The sequence below is a fragment of the Miniopterus schreibersii genome (genome assembly GCF_964146895.1).
Source record: "Miniopterus schreibersii genome assembly, chromosome: 12".
Lineage (NCBI taxonomy): Eukaryota > Metazoa > Chordata > Mammalia > Chiroptera > Miniopteridae > Miniopterus > Miniopterus schreibersii.
Window position 1 is genome coordinate 17167329 of NC_138112.1, and position 21876 is coordinate 17189204.

At 38.9% G+C, this 21876-nt stretch overlaps 1 protein-coding gene across 1 annotated transcript in view; it reads right to left on the bottom strand.

The window, feature by feature from the left end:
- The window catches only part of ARHGAP42 (Rho GTPase activating protein 42), a 221783-nt gene that overhangs the window by 139811 nt on the left and 60096 nt on the right, over positions 1 to 21876 (bottom strand). The gene's annotated exons all lie outside the window — the stretch shown is intronic.

A 21876-nucleotide genomic window follows, 5' to 3' on the forward strand; every position in this document is an offset into this window, starting at 1 on the left:
CAGGAGATCCTGTATTCCTCCTACACCCACAATATTTTACACCGTTGCTGTAGAATGACCACCAGCATCAGCATTTTGGGAACTGGTTAGAATTACAGACTCTCAGGCCCCACTCCAGAATCTGCATTTTAACAAAGTCCCCAGGTGACCCGTGTGCATAGAAGTTGATAAGCACTGCTTTGGAAAACTATCTGAACCTGTACTGCTGTCGCTTGGGGAAAGGATCAAGTATTCAGAAACTTTAAAAGAATAAACCAGAAGTAAACAGGGAGTGACAGTAGCCTTTTCTTTAAAAATGCATAGTCCCAGATGGCAGCTATGAAGCATAATTCACCCACATCAATTTTTATACCTTAAGCTTAATATGAATTATTAACCGAAATAAAAACGTTTTGTTACAGCACTAAGGAAACAAATAAGATGAATGCGAAATTTGTTTTCATTTAAGCTTTGAACCTTCCAGTATGCCCCTCTTCTTTAGGCTCCCCCATTCCCTTCCTTCACTCATGCTAATATTGAAAACATACTGCGAGACCAGAAGTCTACTAAGTCTGGCACGAAGCCGACAAGGGAAACAAATCAAGACTCACATCAGCAGGACTTATTAAGGAAGAGAAAGAATGTGTTCCATTCAAGAATTTCAAATTTCAACCTAGGATTTATTTTCTTCCTCTTCAGAACTGCTAGGTTTACAGTAAACTAAGCTGGTCTGAAATGCTATCCCTAACCACTACTTCACACTGGGTTTTAGTCACAGTTACCAAAACAGAAATCAAAGGATTACCTGGGAGACTCAGATTAATCTTTTAAACACATTAATGGCCTTAGAGTAAGGATAACTTTTTTTAAAGTTAAAAGGTTTTAATTTCTGCAAAAATAACTCTATCGATGTTACAACGCAACCCAGTTTTGACAACAGTCAGCTGAACAGAAAACACTTTTCAAATATATGGGTTTTAACTGGAGTGCATAATAACATATTCTGTTTGTACTTTCGGCAAAGAAAGCAATTCCATCATTGTTCTGGCAGCTGTCTACTGTCACTGAAGATCTCTGTTGGTGAGTCTGAAAAAAAAAGGTCGACCAAACTTTGGGTGCTGGAAGGCAACATGAACATGCCTACAGAGAAAGAAACCAAGAGATACGGCAGTTTGGGCTACAGGAATTGGAGGCAGCCAGTGCTCCTAAAGGCGAGGAAACAAGAGGAGATATAAACAGAGAGATAGTTGAAAGTAAAGAAACACTTTAACCCCAGATTTCTAACTCAATGTCTCCCAAACTATTTAATAAATATAAAAAACGAAAAGAAAACCTTACCAGCACAGGCTTCTTTTTATTGGCATCTACTGGATGACCCACTCTAACCAAACATGGGAATAAACAGAGAGAAGAGGGTATGAAATATAGAGACAGGAGATCCAATATAAGAAAAAAACAGCAAATGGAGTTCTCAAGGCAGCACAGCTACATATTCCCAGGCAACAGTCGTGCAGAAGGTTGGAAGTGGATCTTATCTAGACAGGAGCAAGAGGTCAGAGGCTCAAGGAGATGTCTCCTAAGAAAGAAAAACAGAACTGAACAATATCCTGATGTGTCTGAATGTAATGAGAGGATATTTATAATCTTTATTTAACTCCTAGGAAAATAAAGTTATATACAAGTACCAAAGCTAATGAAATAGCTGAATGGGAATTATAGGTATGAAGTCACTGTAATATAAACATTAAAAACTGATTTTGCCAGAATTAAGTTTTCACTTTATTGAGAGAATAAGGGAAATGAGCATGTACGATAATATGAATTCAAGACATAATGTGACAAGAGTATGAAGTAAAAAGATATCTAAAACTTCAAAAGAGCCCTGGCCAGGTAGCTCAGATGGTTAGAGCATGGTCCCTATACGCCAGACGACCAATAAATGTATAAATAAGTGGAACAACAAGTCAGTGTAACTCTCTCCCTCCCTCCCTCCCTCCCTTGCTCTCCCTAAAAAAATAAAATTAAAATTAAAATCAATAAAAAAAACTGTGGAAAAAAACAAGAAGTAGCAAAATATTTATTATCTTTACAGAAATGGAAGAAATGGCTAAAAGTTCAAAGTGGTCTTTCTGGGGAATTAAGTGGTGGAGAGTGGTAAGATAGGAGACTGCTCATTTTTAAGCTTAATTAAAATCTATAAATTTCTAAATAAATAATAAAAATAAAACAAGTTATTAATGCTTTCTTTTCCTACTGGCCTAAATTCTAGCAGGGCACAGATCACATATTATTAATTTTCCCCAAGAGTTAAATAAATAAATATGGAGCACACAGAAGCCTTTCAACAGGTATTTTTGGAATAAATAAAAATACAGCTCCATCTTAGAGTGGCAGGAGTACACTAGAACCTCCCACTTGGCCAATCCAGAAAATGATCACTGGCCCACTCAGTGGTGCCCTAAAAGTCTCAGGCAGTATGTTACTATGATGACTGGGTAAGTCCACAGGCTTCCCCAAGGTAGCTAATACTCTGAGTAAACTGTGCAGTTGCCTTAAATCCGATTTTGATTACAAGTAAGGAAACTCCGGTTCTCACTGTGCTATTGTATCTATCTGTCCACAAAAGGATAATTCTGATTTCTCCTTTACTTGATTTTCTGGTCTGTTTCCAATATAAATACTATTTACAGACTCAGTACCTAATAGTTGATTATAATGAGAATGTCAAAGGAGAAAAAGTTTGACACACAAAAGCAGTCACCTGTCTGCTTCCTCACAACATAAACTAATCTCTTGCCAGCAGTTTTCTGAGTCTGCCCCGATTTAATAAGCTTTGTTCCCTCTTTCTTTTGTTGATTTTTCAGGAAAATGACTTTGAAGAAAATTGTTTTCTTTAAATATTATAGTCTCAGTTCCACAAGAGTTTATGTTTCTTGGTCCAAATGAACACACTCATGTTTGTCATTTGTTCTATTTAAAAAAAAAAAAAAAAAAAAAGGAACAGTAAATATTTCATCAATTAGTGACAGTGGCCTACCAACTCTTTAAACTCATATCTGTTTTCCCCTGTTCATTTTACTTATAATATCAAAGTATTGCATTAATAGTCTACTAAGCACAAGGTAACATAAAGAAAACAGTAATTATCTGCTTCAATCCTGTGAAGCAGATATAAAATAATTCAATGTCTTAACCTTGTACACTGGGGCTGAAGAATAGCTGGTCCCCTCCCTGCCTGCCCCACCCTCAATGGAGCAGGAGCCTCGAACACTAGCCAGACAGATCCAAGCTGCATCGAGCACCCCAGCAGCTCTCCAACAATGAGAAGCCAATATTAGAATCTCTGGTGCAAGGGGCCCACCAATGCCTTAAAGAGACTATGAAAACTGGAGGAAGCTTATTCTCCACCAGACCTTGGGCAGAAAGTACATACAAAATGACTCTCCCAGCACCCATCACAGTGCTTTACACAAAACAGCGATTGATGATGTGACGGCTTGAGCCATTTCTTCCAAAACTTTACTTCAGCAAAATCATAAAATATTTATTACATGCAAATTTCTAATCTCCAAATACTTTGTTATAAGCAACTATTTGTGATGCTCCATGTTTTATTTATCAATATTAATATTTACATAAATAACCATTTCATTATCTGATTCTGGAGGTCAAAACTACCTTCAAATATAACAGCTGGTCGTGCAATTACAGGTGGTATGACAGGAGTTTGATTTAGTGAGAACAATATCCCGAAAACAGTACTTAACAGACAATGGGCTTTCAATAGATGATCGTTAAATGAATTAATGAGTTTAACAATACATTTCCACAGTCTATTTGCTCTATAAGGAGAAACACACAACATTTATTCTAGGCTTCATTAAATATTGTGAAAAGAAACAGCCAGATAGTTTGGAAAATTATGTTGGCTATCCAAATTCTTGCCACCTGCATGAAACTTTCCTGGCTGCATTCACCAGTAATAATCTTTTCCCTTCCTGGCCATCTGGACCATGAGATTACTGGAGAGCAACCAAAATATAGTTTCACATATAAATGTTAACTTCCCAACAAATTACTGAGGTCAAGAATATTGCCATAGGCTTTCCTTTTTATCTCCACAATGGGATATTGGAAAAACACTTTTGGAAAAATGAAATCAATTATTCAGATGTATTTATAATAGGTCCTGAGACTATAAACATTCACAAAGCCAAGAGCTGGGTGATACCTAGAGGGTGAGAAGTATGATAATGGTTTCCCCATTAACCAATATCATAAATTCTAAAACATTACTGAACTTATATATGCGCATAGCCCATGGACACGTAAAACAGTGAGGTGAAGGACAGGGGATGGGGAGCTGGTGGAGGTGGAAAGAGAGGGAAAACAGGGGACATCTGTAATAGTGTCAGCAATAAAAAAATTAAAAATGTATATTAAAAAAGAAATGGATCAGGGGAAAAAAAATTAAATAAATAAAATAACCTATTTCCTAACTTAATCTTTTCAGCAGACTTAAATTCACCCTACTATTTTTGACTGTGGAAAACCTGTTTAGGGTCTGGAAGTAAGAATGAGAGAGAAGGGAAAAAACAACTCCCTGTTCATTGTTGACATGACTCCACAAACCTTACATACTAAGCATTATACTATTAAATGTTTCAACAATTGATCAGCTTGGGCTTTACAGATTTTACAACTAGAAGAACTGAGAAGTCATTTCCTGCTTGCATCCAACTAGCATATATATTGTAATCAGACAATGATGTGTTAAATATTTCTCCCAGGAGTCCTTCCTCAGACCTAAACAGCACCTATACATACTCAAACCAAAGTACAGATCACGAATTCATATATATACAAAGTTATGTCAATAACCCATGTTTTCACTTTACTAGAGCAAACAAATATCACTTTTGACGTTCAGCTGTGCTGATAAATAAGGGAGAACTGGGTTAGCGGGACTTAGACTTCGTTAAATCTCAAAGAAAACATGAAAACCTATAAAAGTCAATTTAAACCAATGCAATCACATTTTATAAATCCAGATGATGGCCCAACAGTGGCTTTACTTTTCTATTTGGTTGTGAAATGAGGCTCTGCCAAGCTGTTCTGTAGCACCCTTCTGGCACTGACTTTTTATGAAGAGAAGAGGCAATATACAGGGGGTTGGCAGAAGGAGATTTCCAGTTGTGAGTACTCAAAACAGTTTATTCTTGTATTATTATTTATTAGTTATTGTATCATCTATTTGTATTATTTGTCTTATTATTATTGCTATTATTTCATATCCTTACTTATGATTTATCTTTTTTTAGGTCATGAAGGCTGGTAACTTAACCTACTTTGCTCACCCCTATAATAAAACATCAACACTTAAACAAGAATATGAACCAGAGAAGGTGAATCTTTCATATCTTTCTAGAGCTGGACATATAGAGAATAAAAGTAGAATCAACGTACATAGCCAAGTGACATCAGCATTACACTAAAAAGCATACAATGATCTAGCAGGTGTCACATCAACAGTTCATGCCTGGAACTCCGAAGGAAAGAGTTTTCTCTGTGCATTTAAAAGATCAAAGGTTGCATATTGACTGCATACTGGCTGAATTATCCAAGAGAAAGTTTTGGCTCAGGAACAGTTTATAACCCATAAACAAAGCAAAAAGCACAATCAGCTTGTGGAATGCCAGAATAGTTAATACTATATCTGCAAATCAGGCAAAGTGATATAAAAACTGATACCAAATCTCTCACCAGACATTGTGTCACTGGTAACAACACCCTGACTAATGGTCTGTCCACTGTGTCTGCAATACCAGCATCATTTGCAACCACAAACTCTAGTTAATATTTTCTGGGAATCACAACATCAAATAAGATTTTCCACTCCATTTGTGGCTTCAAGCTCCATAGAAGCCTAGTTGCAAAACCAATAAATTGCTTCCTAAACCAACCAAAAAAAAGTCACACGGCACTGTCAAATGCTGGCAGATCACAGAAATACATCCCAGTACGTAGAGGCACTCATCTTTCCAACACTTCAGAGCCCCTTGGAATCCAGGGTCACAAGAAAAACACATGAAAATTTACTTCTTTGAGGTAATTAAACTAGATTCAACACAATGTCCTCCTGGTTGTTAGATTTTTTTTAAATCGCCAAACACAAATCAAGAAGAGATAATCTTAGTAAATGATTATCTAACCACTATGCTGTACACCTGAAACTAATACAAAATAATACTTAATGCAAACTATAATTGAAAAATGAAAATTTTAAAATATATGATCTTGAAAACAAGTCCCTGAATATTTGCATTTAAATTCTTCTATAGCCTACCAATGCAACCTTGTGTTGGACTGCACTGCATTCAGGTGAAATAGGTTCTGGCAATAACGAGATATGCCACATTGGAAGAGAGTATTAGATATTATTTTAGTAATAAAAAGTTACTTAGCTTCCGGTCACGATGGCAGCTTAGGTAAATGCAGTACTTGCATCCTCACACAACTACATCAAAGTTACAATTAAACTACAGAACAACCATCATTCAGAACTTCCTGAAATCGAATTGAATGGAAGTCCTACAACTAAAGATATAAAGAAAAGGCCACACGAAGACTGGTAGGAGGGGTGGAGATACAGAATGGGGCAGTCCCACACCCACATGTGGTAGATAAAAACTGGGAGGGATATCTTGGCTGCTGAGGTCTCACCTGAGGATTGAGGGGTCCCAGCCCCACACAAGGATCCCAGCCCAGGGTTCCAGTGCCAGGGAGAAAAATTCCTATAACTTCTAGCTGTAAAAACCAGATAGGATTGTGGCCGAGTGAGATGGAGGACTGTTAGGAGTCCCAGGCAGTTCCTCTTAAAGGGCCCACACATGGACTTACTCAGTTCCAGAGCTGAAGCAGCAGCTTGAAAGGCACCAGGGATATACTGGGAGGAGATGAACTGTCTAGCATGAGGAGTAGAACTGAAGGGGCAGCTTTCTACCAGACAGAAGTGCTGGTAGAGGCCATTATTGTTTCTCTGAGCCCTCCCCATAGAGAGCCAGCAGGTAGGTGCCATATCTGAGTCTCCATCAGCCTGGCTATCACTGTTCACCCAGCCCAGGTGATTCCCTGAGACCAGCCCCACCCAACTTGCAGGCCCACCCAAGTTCTTTCCAGTGGCTTTTCCATAAGAATGGCCTATCTTGGCTTATGCTTCAGACTTACCTAAAATCTCTCAAAACAGCAGCATCTGGCCACAGCATGCCCCGTACCTCCCACTAAGTGGCCACAGGTCCAGCACTAACAGCAGCTGGCTTTGGTTCACAGCTTGGCCTCTACTGGGCACCTCCAAGCCCAGCACAAGTAGCAGTCATCTGCAGATCACTTTGTAGCTCATACCGGGTTACCCCGAGCAGAACACAGGCGGTGGCTGACCTTGGCCTGCACCTCTCAGGAAGACCCAGAGCCAGTGCACCTCGTAGAGAGCTTCAGATGACACTGAAGCACCACCCAACCATCTCCACAAGTGACATGCTCAAGGGGTGGAATCAGCAGGCACCAGAGTCTCACTAAAGTAAGTTCTACTCCATGGGGTCAGCTGCTGCACAGCTGATTCTTCATGGTGATAGCAGCCAGTCCTTGCAACCCAGTGGCTTGGGGGTAAATTCCTCCCATTGACATGCCAACAACAATCAAGGCTCAAATACAACAGGAGGGTGTATAAAGTCCATATGGGTGGGGGTGGGGGCACACCTGGACTGCCCATCTTGGGTGAACGTGGAGGCTGTGCCACTGGATCCTACAGGACACCTGCTTTATTAGGCCATTCTACCAAGGCCAGGAGATGTAGCAACTCTACCTAATACATAGAAACAAAAACAGGGAAGCTGCCAAAATGAAGAGACAAAGAAATATATCCCAAATGAAATAACAGAACAAAATTCCAGAAAATGAACTAAACAAAATGGTGACAAGCAATCTACTAGATGCAAAGTTCAAATCAGTGGTTATAAGGATGCTCAATGAACTTAGGGAAAGAGCAGATGAACTTGGAGAGAACATCAACAACATCAGAAAGGACATGGAAAAGAACCAGTCAGAAGTGAAAGCTACACGAACTGAAATGAAGCAGAGCTCACAGGGAATCAACAACAGGGTAGATGAAGCTGAGAAATGAAACAGCAATTTGAAATATAAGGAAGCAAAAAACACCCAATCAGAACAGTAAAAAGAAAAAATATTTAAAAAAAAAATAAGGATAAGGAGCCTCTGGGAAAACTTCAAGTGTACCAACATTCGCATCATGGGAATGCCAGACAGAGAGCAAGAAACTAAAAACCTATTTGAAAAACTAATGACAGAAAACTTTCCTAAATTGGTAAAGGAAACAGACATCCAAGTGCAGGAAACACAGAGGTTCCCAAACAAGATGAACCCAAAGAGGCCCACACCAAGACACATCATAATTAAAATGACAAAGGTTAAAGACAAAAAAAGAATCCTAAAAGCAGCAAAAGAAAAGCAGTCAATTACCTACAAGGGAGGAACCATAAGACTATTGGCTGATTTCTGAACAGAAACTTTGCAGGCCACACAGGATTATCAAGAAATAGTCAAAGTGATGAAAAGCAAAGACCTACAACCACGATTACACTACCCAGCAAAGCTATCATTTAGAAGAATTAAAGGATAGATTAAGAGCTTCCCAGACAAAAAAAAAGCTAAAGGAGCTTATCACCACCAAACCAGTATTACAAGAAATGTTAAAGGATCTTCTTTAAGAAGAAGAAAAAAACAAAGGATCAAAAATATGAAAAATAAAATGTCAATAAATACGTACCTATCAACAATTGAATCTAAAAGCCAAAATAAATGAAGCAGCAGAACACAGACTCATAGATACAGAGAACATTTTAACAGTTGTCAGAAGGGAGGGGAGTTGGGAGAATGTGTTAAAAGGGTGAGGGATTAATAAGTACACATTGGTAGTTATAGAACAGTCATGGGGACATAAAGTACAGCACAGGGAGTATAGTCGATAATATTCTAATACTATGTATGGTGTCAGATGGGTACAAGATTTATTGGGATGATCACTTACTAAGTCATATAATGTCTAATCACTGGATGTACACCTGAAACTAATATAATATTGTATGCCAAGTGTAACTGAAAAGTAAAAACATTATTTTTAAAAAGTTATTTAACATTATAACAAAATTCACTAATTAAGCATTAAAGAATAAGAAGTGCACAGCCTATAACTGAAAAGTCATAAAAATGAACTTTTATCAAGTTGACCAGGTACTCTGCATAGAGTTAGGAACTGCCTCATCTCTTCATCACTTGTCTAACGCCATCAATTGTGCCATATTTGGTCTGTCCAGGACTCGGGTGCCAATGGAGACTCTAACAAGACACGTGAACAGAATCTTCACTTTGGAATAGATTGGTTTAATACCAAGCAATTTCTTCTGCTTTCTCTTATTCCTATTCATCTTTAACCATACAACACAGACTCTCTGTAGGGATTACGGCCAGTAATCCAGTGTTCTTTTAAATTCCCTACCCCTATTCCTAGAGCCTCCCTCCACACCTGGGTCCTAACATTCCATGGTACCCCAGCCCTAACTGGTGCTATAGTTTAATCCGGTATATCAACATGGGTCCCAACATTGCTCAACACTGTACATTTGGGCTGAGATTCAGAAAGTGTGGTCAAATTGTCAATCTTTCCCTCTTTTCTGGTTTAACTGGATACTCAGTCTGGTTTCTCTTATCCTCACTGGAATAACAACTGGACTGAACTAAAAAAGAGACAACTTCTGTAAGCCAGGGACTTCTCCTATAAAAGAGAGCTACTACTGCTGCTACAGATTGATTAGGATTACCTATTAAAATTGAGAATTATGACTCCAAGATGAAAATCACAATAGATGCACAGATAAAATTCTAGACTATGTATCTAATGGTTTTTCCTTTATATACTGTCTCTGAACTGAGACAGGACCTTTCAGTAATATCAGCTTTGAAACTGACAAACTACAAGGTAGTTTGAGAGTTCTAGTATACTCATTTTACACACACATACACACACACACACACACACATATTGGGCTTATATATGTTAAATAATATATATGTATGTTATATAATATATGTGTGTGTACACACACACACACACACACACACACACATATATGTAACTCAAATAAGGCCAAATTTTGGCAAATATAGAAAGCCTATCAATTTCACAATTCTAAAACTTGATCCCACCTAGTCTTTCCCCATACTTCATCACACTATTGCATTACTTCAAATAAATTTTGTCTAAATTCTAATAAAAGATCTTTTATTATGAGATTTTATATTAGGACAATAAGTATTGTGCATAACATAGTCTCTAAGTCATATATATTTATTTTGTTTTCTTTCTAAGCATACATGTTAGAAAATAAAGAACTGTTCTATTATAATGTTGCCTTGTTTTAATTTTTTGTTTTGTTTTAGCGGTATTTGACCTGTCTCCCAAAGCCAAAACAACTCTCAATTCAGAAACCATTTTCCCAAGGTGTAGACCACTCACACTTTGGAGCACATGTACCAAGAGGTAGAGATGTTACGTATACTGTCTCATTTAATACCCACACAATTGTATGAGGTACTGAAGTAGGTGTTTCCTTCATTCTGCAGCTGAGAAAAGGAGGGTCAATCAGCTGGAGTAGCTTACCCCATGATCTCACAGCTGGTAAGTAGAGAAGCAGGTATTTAACTTTGATTGTTCGATACCAAAGTCTGTTTTCTTCCAGCAAGCCATTATTGCGGGGGTGGGGAAGGGTGGGGAGGAGAGTAACGCCAGCCTACCCTGCTACATTACAGGAAAGAATAGGCTTATCTTTAAAGGCAACCAGTGGCAGAGCTATTTGTGCTCCAAGGGCAATCAGATGCCAAGTATCCTGATTTGAAGGAAACAATCTGTTGCTAACAAACAACCACTGACACCAAGTAGGGCCTTCCCCTCCCCGTTCTCACTACCATCAGGAATTGACTCCCCAGCACTCCTTCCTTCACATTCCACAAAGACTGAAGCACCCGTTCACACTCCTCCTCTGCACCCAATCCTCCTGCCATCACCCTCCTGAAACTTCAACATCCGCTTCCAGCTTCTCTTTTCCACAACCTCTTAACCTCCAATGACCTTCTCCTCTGTAATTTCATACACCCACAAGGACACTAAGAGTTCAAGCTATCTAACCCCTCTCGGCTTTTGCTTTTTGGCAATCCTTTCATTCAACTCTAGTTTACTCCTAATCTTATTTCCCACAGTGGTTATCTCAAAAGAATTTTCTTCTTTCTCAAGAACCCAGCCCTGCACCTCCCCTCCTCGTACCAGATGGCCTAGCCTGCTGCCTCTCTGAGAGAAGTTCAAGACCCTCTGATCAACACTACCTTCATTTATTCTCTCCAATCTTGCCTGTCTCAGGAAAGGGGCCCTCTTCCTCTTAAAAGCTAAAAATGTGCCATGAAGCTTCTGCTCTCACCCTCTCCGTTTTTCGGTTTCTCTCCCTCTCACTTCTATCATAACTCTTCTCTCCTCACAAGCTATTTCTCCTTCCCCTGGGTCTACAAACTTATTCCAGTGCACCCCTTTGCTCATAAAGACATGGGCGGGGGAAGGAGGAGGTTTATTGGATACAGGTAACGCTGTGCACAGCTCTTTAATCCTCACAATACCCCACAAGGAGGTCACAAGTCGAACACCCAAATCTTCTCTCCTATTTTTTTTAAATAATGACACTGAAATGCAAGAGGATAAACAAGATTCAAGGTCATAGGGCTAATGAGTTGCAGAGCTAAACTTCGAAACCAAATTAGCTCACCTGAAATTTATACACTTTCCCACTACTCCAGGCATAGTCCCATAGCCCCAACTCACAATTCTAAATTTAACAAATCCAGTTGCCTCCTGGGAATTTCTACTAGGGATCTTATCTGCATCTTGAACCTTAATGTGTATCAAATCTTAATGCCTAATTCTGCTTCAGTACTCTGGCCACACAGAAACTGGTAAATGGGCTCATAAGACCATGCTCCTAGTAACTCAAGTGATGGATTATCCTTCCTTCCATGCATCCACTCATCAAATGCAGCGGATCTCTCTCCTCTACCCTTCTATATCTATGGAAGGATATCACTTCATCTTGGCTGTACTATTACAGGAGCCTAGTTATTGGTTTCCCAGCCTCTATGACTCTAACTCATCGTATGTACTAGTGGTAAAAATAAAAAAGGGCACCTTTGATTATGTTATTATCCAACTCAAAACCTTAAATCAGTTAATAAAATCCAAACTCCATATTACAAGCAATTTGGAGTCTCCATGGTAGGGCCATGGGTACCTTTCTAAGTAACTTAGTGTTAGATGCTCCTATTTTTCTAATCTCTAACTTAGCACTTGGGAACTAATAGACATTTCTATAACTTACCGTTTCCATGCCTTTCCTTTACTACATCTCCTAAGCTGTATCTTATCTAACCATTAGGAACCAGCACAAATAACCCCCTCTATTTGAGTATCTTCTGACATCCCCAGCCAGAAGTCCCTTCTCCAGCATTTTTGTTACTATAGCTGAAGCACTAAGCACATCCTCCTAGTATTATAGTAATTGTATCATAAGGCTATTTTTTTAATCCCTTCTATTTTCTAAGCCTAATAAGGCTACAAGAAGACTTTACTCATGTTTGCATGTTCTAAATTACCCACAAGGTTCTTTGGACTCAGATGATACTCATTATTGGTAGAGAATTCTAGAGAACCCAAACTCCACATCAACATGAACTAAGTCACACCTTGCATGTGACTTTAATTTGAAAAGCTGATTTTTTTCATCCTTGGGAAATATGCACAGCATCTATACTGGTTCATTATCAGGGTATGTATCAGTTCGTTCTGCATGAACCAAAACCTTTTTGCAGGCTGTGAAAAATAATTTGGAAATAAATGGCCAGGTTTCCCTGCAAACACACTGCGACTACAGCTTTAATGGTCCAGCTGGCAAAACACTGGGCATCAGTGAACTGGTGATGAAAGAAAAAAAAAGTCATGCTTCTGGAAAAAATCTTTCCCTGCTTGAGTACCCTCCTCAATTGTGTCTACCTCAGTATAAATCACAAGTATACTGTTTAGAGTGGTGGTTTCCCACAAGCTGCATTGGACACCAATAATATCCATAAAATTAAAGGCTCCTAAGGTCTCAACCCAGGAACCCAGGCGATTCCACCTTAGTTCATGTCTGGCAGTGGGGCCCAGGAATCACATTTTTAAGGTTCCCCAGACTTGATTCTGATGGTAGACAGTTTGGTGAGGGGGAGGGATGCATGCTTTGTGTAAGGAATTAAGAATTCAAACTACAGTTAAATAGAAAACAGTATGAAGTTCAATAAAATTTGAAAGGATCATCTTTACTACCTTGCTCGAAACTCATGTGTACTTTCAATGGCAGAAGTAGTACACTTGAAACATATTATGAGTCCCAAGAATCAAGCATAATCCTAAATTCTTCTCTGCACATCCCTCAGAATCATGACTGAACAACTATCCTGAATTTTATCTACAACAAAGAAATTACTTATAATTAGCCTCCCCACTCCCCACCTATTCCTGGATAACTACCTAAGACAAGCTTCTCTTTTTCTTTTTTCGGCCTATTATTCAGCTCTTTTGTTTCTTTCCAACTTCTCCCTTTATATTCTAGCCTCTCACTCCCAAGTCTCTCTTTATTGCTCATATGCTAGTCCCTGCCTTTTGCCGATGAGTTTTCCATTAATCCCCAGGTGTCCATGTCCTGCCTCCTAACTCACTTATTTCAGACACAGTTTCCAGAACTATTGCCTTTCTGGTCCAAACATTTTATGTCAAAATTGAAACTGTACTTTTATTATTTCATTCACATTTAGACATGTTCTCTCTTGGCTCATAAAAGATGTGGTGATGAAGGCAATCTTTAAGTCACTCTGAGCTGGCAAAGATTTCCATGCTATAATTCGTCACACGTACTGACGCCAGAATAAACCTCCTAAAGAGCAACTTCAATCAAAAGCCTGGAGCGTCTCCTGAGATCATGCTAAACTTTACACTATATGGCAACGCCCCCTGTGCTTATGCTCTGGATCTCAACCTTGGTGCTCCTGCTAAGAGGATATTACATCTTAATTTTCTCCAATATTGCACATATCAAGACGATGAATGTTCAAGTGCACAGTCAGATAAATATGCCCAAGCAAGGGGAGAAGTGCGACGGTTTGGAACAGAGCGATGCAGCAAACAGAGAACTGGAGAAATGCTTCAACATTTTAAAGGCTTCAGAAAAAAATCTAGGGCTGTTACAGACAGCAGGCGTCAGAAGAACTGACGACCTTTATGCCTTTTGTACCAAACGGTTTCAATACAGAAATAGGGTCCATGTTTACATAGTCAGGTAAATTTGCTTAATTACACAAGGAATAAAGTGTGAATTAAGGTGGTTCAGTATATAAGCAGTTTGCAGTAATACCACTATCTTAAAATTAGATATCTGTACATTAAAAAAAAAATACTGAAGAAAAATTTTTTTAATCTCCCTTCTTTTTATATCTCTATAAATACTTATCCCAACCTAACTTATATATAATGAACTTAAGTGTTTTATCATCTAACTCCTTGAACAAATGCAAACCCATCAGGGTGTAGATGTTTTTCCTGTTTTGCACACTGATGTATCAGCATCCAAAAGGGTGTCTGGCAAATCACAGGTACCTATTACGGCTTTATTGAATGAATGAACAAGTAAACTCCAAGCCCATCCCTGAGGAGCCAGGCAAACAAGGCTCTCCTACTGGTGTGACTTTAGAAAATCCTTTCATCTGTGTCTAAAGCAAAATGACTATGAGCTCCCATGTTCTCCAAGGTCTTAAGATACTCTTAAGGTACCAAGCTTGGGATTCTAAGAAACCCAGACAATATTTCTGAGTCAGAAGTAGTACTTTCTAATAATTCAAAAGAAACAAAACAGAAACAATAACCTGAGCAGCTCCTCATCCCCACATGTACATCAAGTATTAGCATTATCTTAGAAGATATGCAGCTCCCAGACAGAAAGATATAAACTCCATGCCAACTGTGGAAACACTTCCACTGTGACACAATACCATCTTCAAAAGCTACTGTCAAAGTAGATGCAGCATTTACCTTATCTTCAACGTGAGTGGCAAAACTCCACTAAGCAAACTAGGAAATTATCAACAAAACTATGCACCTAACACCACACAGGCCACCACTTCAACTTGCTGGTGTCTGCTGTTGACCAACAGGCAATAAGACATGTTTCTGTTACTACGCCAAAAATTATAACAAAAATGTTAAGAGTATGTCACGGTTCAGGCCTGAAATTATAAGCCAATCACAAGACTCCAGGTTTACTAAGGCCATTCTATTCCTACATAAAATAAAAGATGTACTCTAACTGTGGTTATGTTGGTCAATGCAAGTGCATTAAAAAAAAATACACAGACAGGTATCCATAAGTTACGTTATAAAGTCAGGCTATCCATGCCCCATTTTCCCGAGCACAAACCCAAAGAAATGGGCAAGTGAAACATTTTAAGAAAAAGTTTCATCTAGGGGAGCCTTCTCAAGTCTTCCATAAAACATTCAGATTAACTTTTTGAAAATGCAAATACAATGTCGCTTCTGTGATAAATGCCCTGCAATGTCTTCTCATTGCCTTTAGGTTAAAACTCCACATCCCTAACTTGGCCTATTAGGTCTTGTCATACATGCCATTTTCCCCTTGCTATCTTCTTTTCCCCTCAGAGCCTTCATTCATCCCTTCCCTATATCTGGAATGTTCTCCCTGCTCCCTCTTAACCAACCTCTTCTCCACGACCGATTTAAACATCCCTTCCTCAGAGCGGCCTTCCCTCATCTCCCCACTCACCTAGGCCTGGCCTATCTTGAATACTTATGTACCTTAAAGTATTTGTTTCTATATCAAGGTTCCCTAGGTTTTGCAGGGGGACTATTTATGCAACAAATATTTACTAAGCCTCTGCTACAGATAAAGCTCTGAAGTATGATTCAGGAATAGAAATAGGAGTAAAATTTCTAACCTCAAAGAGCATAAAATTTGCTGCAGGAGTTAAGAGACTGAGTTCTCGATCAAAAAGATGGTACTACTTTTTTCCCCCCATAATTGTTTATTTCTTTATTAATTTTTTTTAATTTTATTTGTGTTTAAAATATTACAGATGTCCCTTTTTCACCCCAATGACCCATACTACCCCGTCCTCTCCCCAGGCCCTCTCCCCACCATTGTCCATGTCCTTGGGTTGTGCATATATGCAGATAAATTCTTTGGTTACTCTCTCCCCCGCCACCCACCCGCCCTCCTCCATCCCTCTGACATTCGTCAGTGGGAACTACTTTTTGTTTACCAGAACAAATCACAAAAGAAATAAATGGTTTTCAGGGGATTATTGTATGTTAATAAATTAAGGAAATTTTTTTTCTTTGTGACATGTGACTAGGGGCATAAGTTTCATATTGTTTTTCAGAGCCTGAAATGAAAAAAATCTAAGCCTTTGGATTTCAAATTAAATCAAGTTATGTTCTTCAAAATACAAAGCTAATATGATGAAAACATCTCATAAGTGGCATGTTTTTTTATCGGAGAACTCCACCTGAAACCCGCAACTTTCCCAGCTGTTCCGATCCTTAGTTGTGGGTGGTTTCTGTGTGGGTGCAAAAATAAGGGTGGTAAAAAAATGTAAAACAATACTTCAATTGTCCAACTGAGAGTCATTAAGAAGTAAAATATGCTTCCTTTACAGAGTTCAAAAGAAAATGTTATTTATATAAACAACTTAGGCATCTGGGAAGGTTTCACTTTAAGAGGACTTCCTGATTTATATAACCACATTTAAGTGGGCTGTAATGAGTATCTGTAATAACTGATATACTTTCTTTTGATTCAGTCAATGAGAAGGTAATACGTTCCCTAGAATTAATAAAAATCACAGGTCTCGCCCCGGCCAGTGTGGCCTGCGCACCGAAGGGTCTCAGGTTTGATTCCTGGTCAAGGGCACATACCCGGGTTCCAGGTTCAACCCCTGGCCCGGGTTGGGGCCTGAGCGGTAAGCAACCAAATGATGTGTCTCTCTCACAATGATATTTCTCCCCTCTCCCCCCAGTCCCTCCCTTCCACTCTCTCTAAAAATCAATAGGAAAAAATATCCTTGGGTGAGGACTGACAAAACAATAAGAGAATCACAGGTCTCTTTGAAGACTTCAGTTGTGGTTGGTAATGGTATTGTCTCTGGTTTGCAAACTTTTCCCAAACAAATGCCCAAGAAGAGCTCCGTGGCCACACTCTGCTTAGTACATCCCAACAGCATGAGACGATGATTAGCAGGAATCTGTACGGTGACTATTTGCAGCTCATAACTAAATTCTAAAGAAAACCTTTACGGAAGCTTTTAATAACTTCATAGCTTAGCAGCTGAGAGTTGAATTTTTTTAAAGTTGAAGAAAATAGGTTCTTTTTTAGCTAAATTCATTTATGGTCTTTTAAGTGTTATTTCCTGGGTTTATAAATATACCAGTTATTTTTTTAACCTGAAACACAGATTACTATCTCTCAAAGTGTTTTTATACTATATAGGAATCTCTTCAAAACACACAAAGCAAATTGTCATACCTCCCTCCCATCCTAGACGATATTCCTGATTTATCACTTGGAAAACTAGAGCAAACAGTACCTTTCCAATGCACCTGACAGATGCATCCTCAAGGTGAATGGATTTATGTGGCATAAAATTTATGCATTTTCCCATAGTAACTTCTCTAGCAAGGAAAATGAAGGAAATTTTTCCAACTACTCCCTTAAAAAAAATGTCTCCTCCTTCACACCCTCTGAGCAAGCATCCCTGATCACTTGCAGGCTGCTGTTAATACACCACGATGATTTCCGGCTCAGGGGGAAGTCACCTGACTCCTGTATCACACTAACGCACAACCAGCTGCGGAGAGGTGATCAAACAACAAATATTTTGCATCTGGGCAAAGCTCTGCTCACTCAGGACAAACAATAAAGCCCCTGTGATTTGAAATGTGACTATTTTAGATTAGTCTCCTGCAGGCTCACCTTTCAACATATTCTCCTACAGACAGAGCAGAAAAGAATCCAAAATGTAGGGCACATTCCAGATAATGCCTTAGTATTCAAAACTTGGATTGGCTTTGCCTTACTATCTATCTATCTGCATACATACAATCTGTACGTAGATTTCCTTATAAAAGTGGGGTTTGGGTTTTTTTCTGTTAATCTTCAGCCAAGGATATTTTTGCCATTGATTTTTAGAGAGAATGGAGGGAGGGGGGAAGAGAGAGAAAGAGAAATATCGATGTGAGAGAGACACATTGATTGGTTGCCTCCAGCACACACCCCGACTGGGATGGAACTCAGGAACACGACCTTCAAAGGGGGCTGACACTTTAACCACTGAACCACACAGGCCAGGGCCTAAAAGTGTTTTTTAGGATGTAACATGCTCTTCATTTTAAGAACTCTTAAGCACCAATCATCAGTATTGCTATGTCTACATATCTGCATTCAAACAGAGCAAATACCTAAACAGGAATATATCAGTTATGTCAAAAATATCTGGGCAATTATTACAAAACATATTTTGATCTGAATTACCTAAATGATGGCCTCATTTCTCCACTCACTGCTGGGAGCCATAACCTTAGTTGACAAGTGCTTGTGTGTTGTCTGTCTCTACCACAGGAATTTTCTGTTTAGGTGTGTCTAAAGGAATGATGTCCCCACCTAAATTATTTACTAGCAAACTGACTCTCCTTCTTGGTAAATGTTTAATCTCTTGAGTGCAAGGTTCACACTGTCCAAGACTTTCATGGGAGTTAACATGGGCCACCACACAAGCTGTTTACACACAACTGCATCTGGACTTTCCAATGGTTTCCAAGCCTACATGGAAGGAACAAGCTTTGCCTCTTATCAAGGACTAATATTCTTATTGGCACTAGTTCAGCTAGACTAATAATATCTGATGTTTTTCAAAAACCTAGACTTCTAAGACTTTCGTTAAAAGTTATTTCAAATTATAGGCACTAAATACAGGAACAAAACACAGTAACTTGCATACCTCAGTTTTGGTGTGGACATAAATTCTGAAGTAATACACTAAGATTCACACCCTTTTATTATACTATACTCTCATGTGCTAAGTTAACCTGTCTCATAGCCAGAGTCATAGTAATATATTTTAGCTTCAACTTGTTTAAATGAACCAGGGCAAACTATTTTCAAAGGAATAGTATTTTAGTTTTTGTGGAGATAGCCTTTTATTTCTTACTCGTAAGGTTTTAAGGTTAGACACTGACTCGCTTTGGCAACTGATTTCCATGCATGTACATGTACCAGGAGTACTGTCTTTTTGCATTTACATACATATTACTGTGCAACTATAGTTAAATAATGGTGCATTTTGTATCTAGTCTACCCATGTAATTATCTGAGCAGGGTTGAATCTTATACTAGTTTACAATCCCTCCCATCCCCTGCACCACAAAATTTCCAAGCCCCACGTGTCCAGCTGCTAAACTCCTAACCTACTCCTAACTCAACGTCTTTCTTCAGTTCAAAAAACGATAGTAGTACAAAAAGTGGGCAGTTAGAGCAGCTGTGGGAAGTGAAGTTGGCTGGACTCAATAAGCTGCTTCCCACTAGGCCAGTGCTGCAGTGGGCAGATAAAAGGGAGCCATCAAAAGCTCACCTGCAGCTCATTCATCTTCAGAAAGGGGAGGAGCAATGACCTCTTGCTGCTCTTGAACGGAAAGGAAGGTGCTAAAAGGGAGTGTGGGATGCTGCCCTGCTAGGGACTACAATTCTGGAAACAACTATCCTGCTCTCTGAGCCACAGGAATTCCCCACTGCGTCCCAGACCACACTTCCCATTTTGCTTCCTTCCACGCCAGCAACGTCTCATACCAAACCAACCAACCAGCCAGCACAGGCCAAAGAGGTGGGCGCAGAAGGGGGCGGCTGAAGAATGGGGCCACTTTACAGGCCAGACACAGGCCTACGAGTCTAAAAGAATCCCTGGAACTGCTTCTGCTAATTATATTGATATAGAAACAGCACCTTCTTTCCCTTACGTTGTTCAGGATCTGCTTCCCACCCTGAAAGCACATTCAAAGCAGGCATCTTACCCATTTCCTAATGCCCTCCCACCCATTCCCACCACAACTTACAGAAAGTCTGCAAACGTCTTGATTTTTACGAGCTATTGTGCACTGACATTGCTCACTTATGAAAAATGAGCCTTTCTGGTAAGTCATCATATTTAGCGGTTACATCCTTGGTTAAGTCTCAAGACTACTCTGGCAAACAGGGTTGCAGCTATTGCACGAAGCTAAGAGTCACAGCTGTCCCTGCTGCATTCTTCTTATTAAATCAGAGGAATAAAGGAGAAACTGAACCCGGGGCTTCAACAAGCTATTTTAAAGATGACTGAAGCTTTGTACTTCCCCATGTAGAACTGAACATGACAAAGGTGGGTAAGTGGTGCTTGCACTCCACCCGAGCCAGCCCTACCCTAGTCTCAGGGATACATTCCTGGGTGCCTGTCCTCGGTACAACAGCTTGCCATATCCTCACAAGCCCTCACGCTGGGAAGGATTATTGAAAGTATACTATTTCTTTATTATATACATCATTAATTTTAACAATTTAGGCTGCACTTGGGGCTTCAGTAAAAGAATAAAAAGTGTTAGATGGTGAGGAGGTGGGAACATATCTATATTTTTAAATTAGTTGTTTCAGAAGTAATTTATGTTTTGAAATATTTGTTAGGTTTTCCTAACAAAGCACTGCTGTTTAAGTCAGATTCCTTGTAATAGGAGCTAAATAAGTCTTCTGATATAAAAGTAGCAAACCTACTTCTATATAGTACTCACCTTGATCTAATTCCTCAAAACCCTAAGCATTAGAATTTAATATTCATTGCATATAATAAGCCTTTACCTACTGATCAATTCACACCTTTCAAATCTAATCTGTAAGAGCCACAACATTCCGTTAGCCAAAGTAGAAAGAGACAGAGAGACCAATGTTGAGATATCAAGGCCACCACGACCTGGGGAAATCACCCAACATCTGCCTGGAAGGCCACACGACATAGTGATTGAAAACCCTACATCCGCAGTTACCAGTGTGACTTCAAGAAGCTATGTTAAGAAGTAGAACAAAATAAAGAGAAATATATTTACGATACTGCTAATAAAAGTAAAAGACAAACTAGAAGCAACCTGAATGTACTACAGAGATTTCATAAATTTGTGTAAATGACTCTGACAGAATATTTTAAAGTGATAAGTTATTTAAAAGTATATCTATAAAAACCCAGAAGAATTTGCAATTTGCTATAATCCTCTTTATAAAGAAAAAACATATATATACACATATATATATATATGTTTTCACTTATGTGTGTATATATAATTCTATTAGAAAAACGTACACATAAGTGAAAAAAATAAATGTTATAAGGAAGATTGTCATTTATTCAACAGTTTAGCACAGGGGCTACCATGAATTAGGCCCTGGGTCAGACACTAAAGCTAAAATGTTGTGTGTGTTTTTTAAAGAGATCTGCCTCTGCCTTCTTGGAAGTTACAGGTTTCATTAGTCAGAATAATTGCAGTTATGTGAGTATGGAGTATTTTTTTTCTAAACAATAATTCTAATATATTAATATTTTAGTAATATAATCTAGGCTTTTATCTGGCTAGGTTTGTGTTATAAAGCCTGCACTGGGGGCTAGACATATACGACA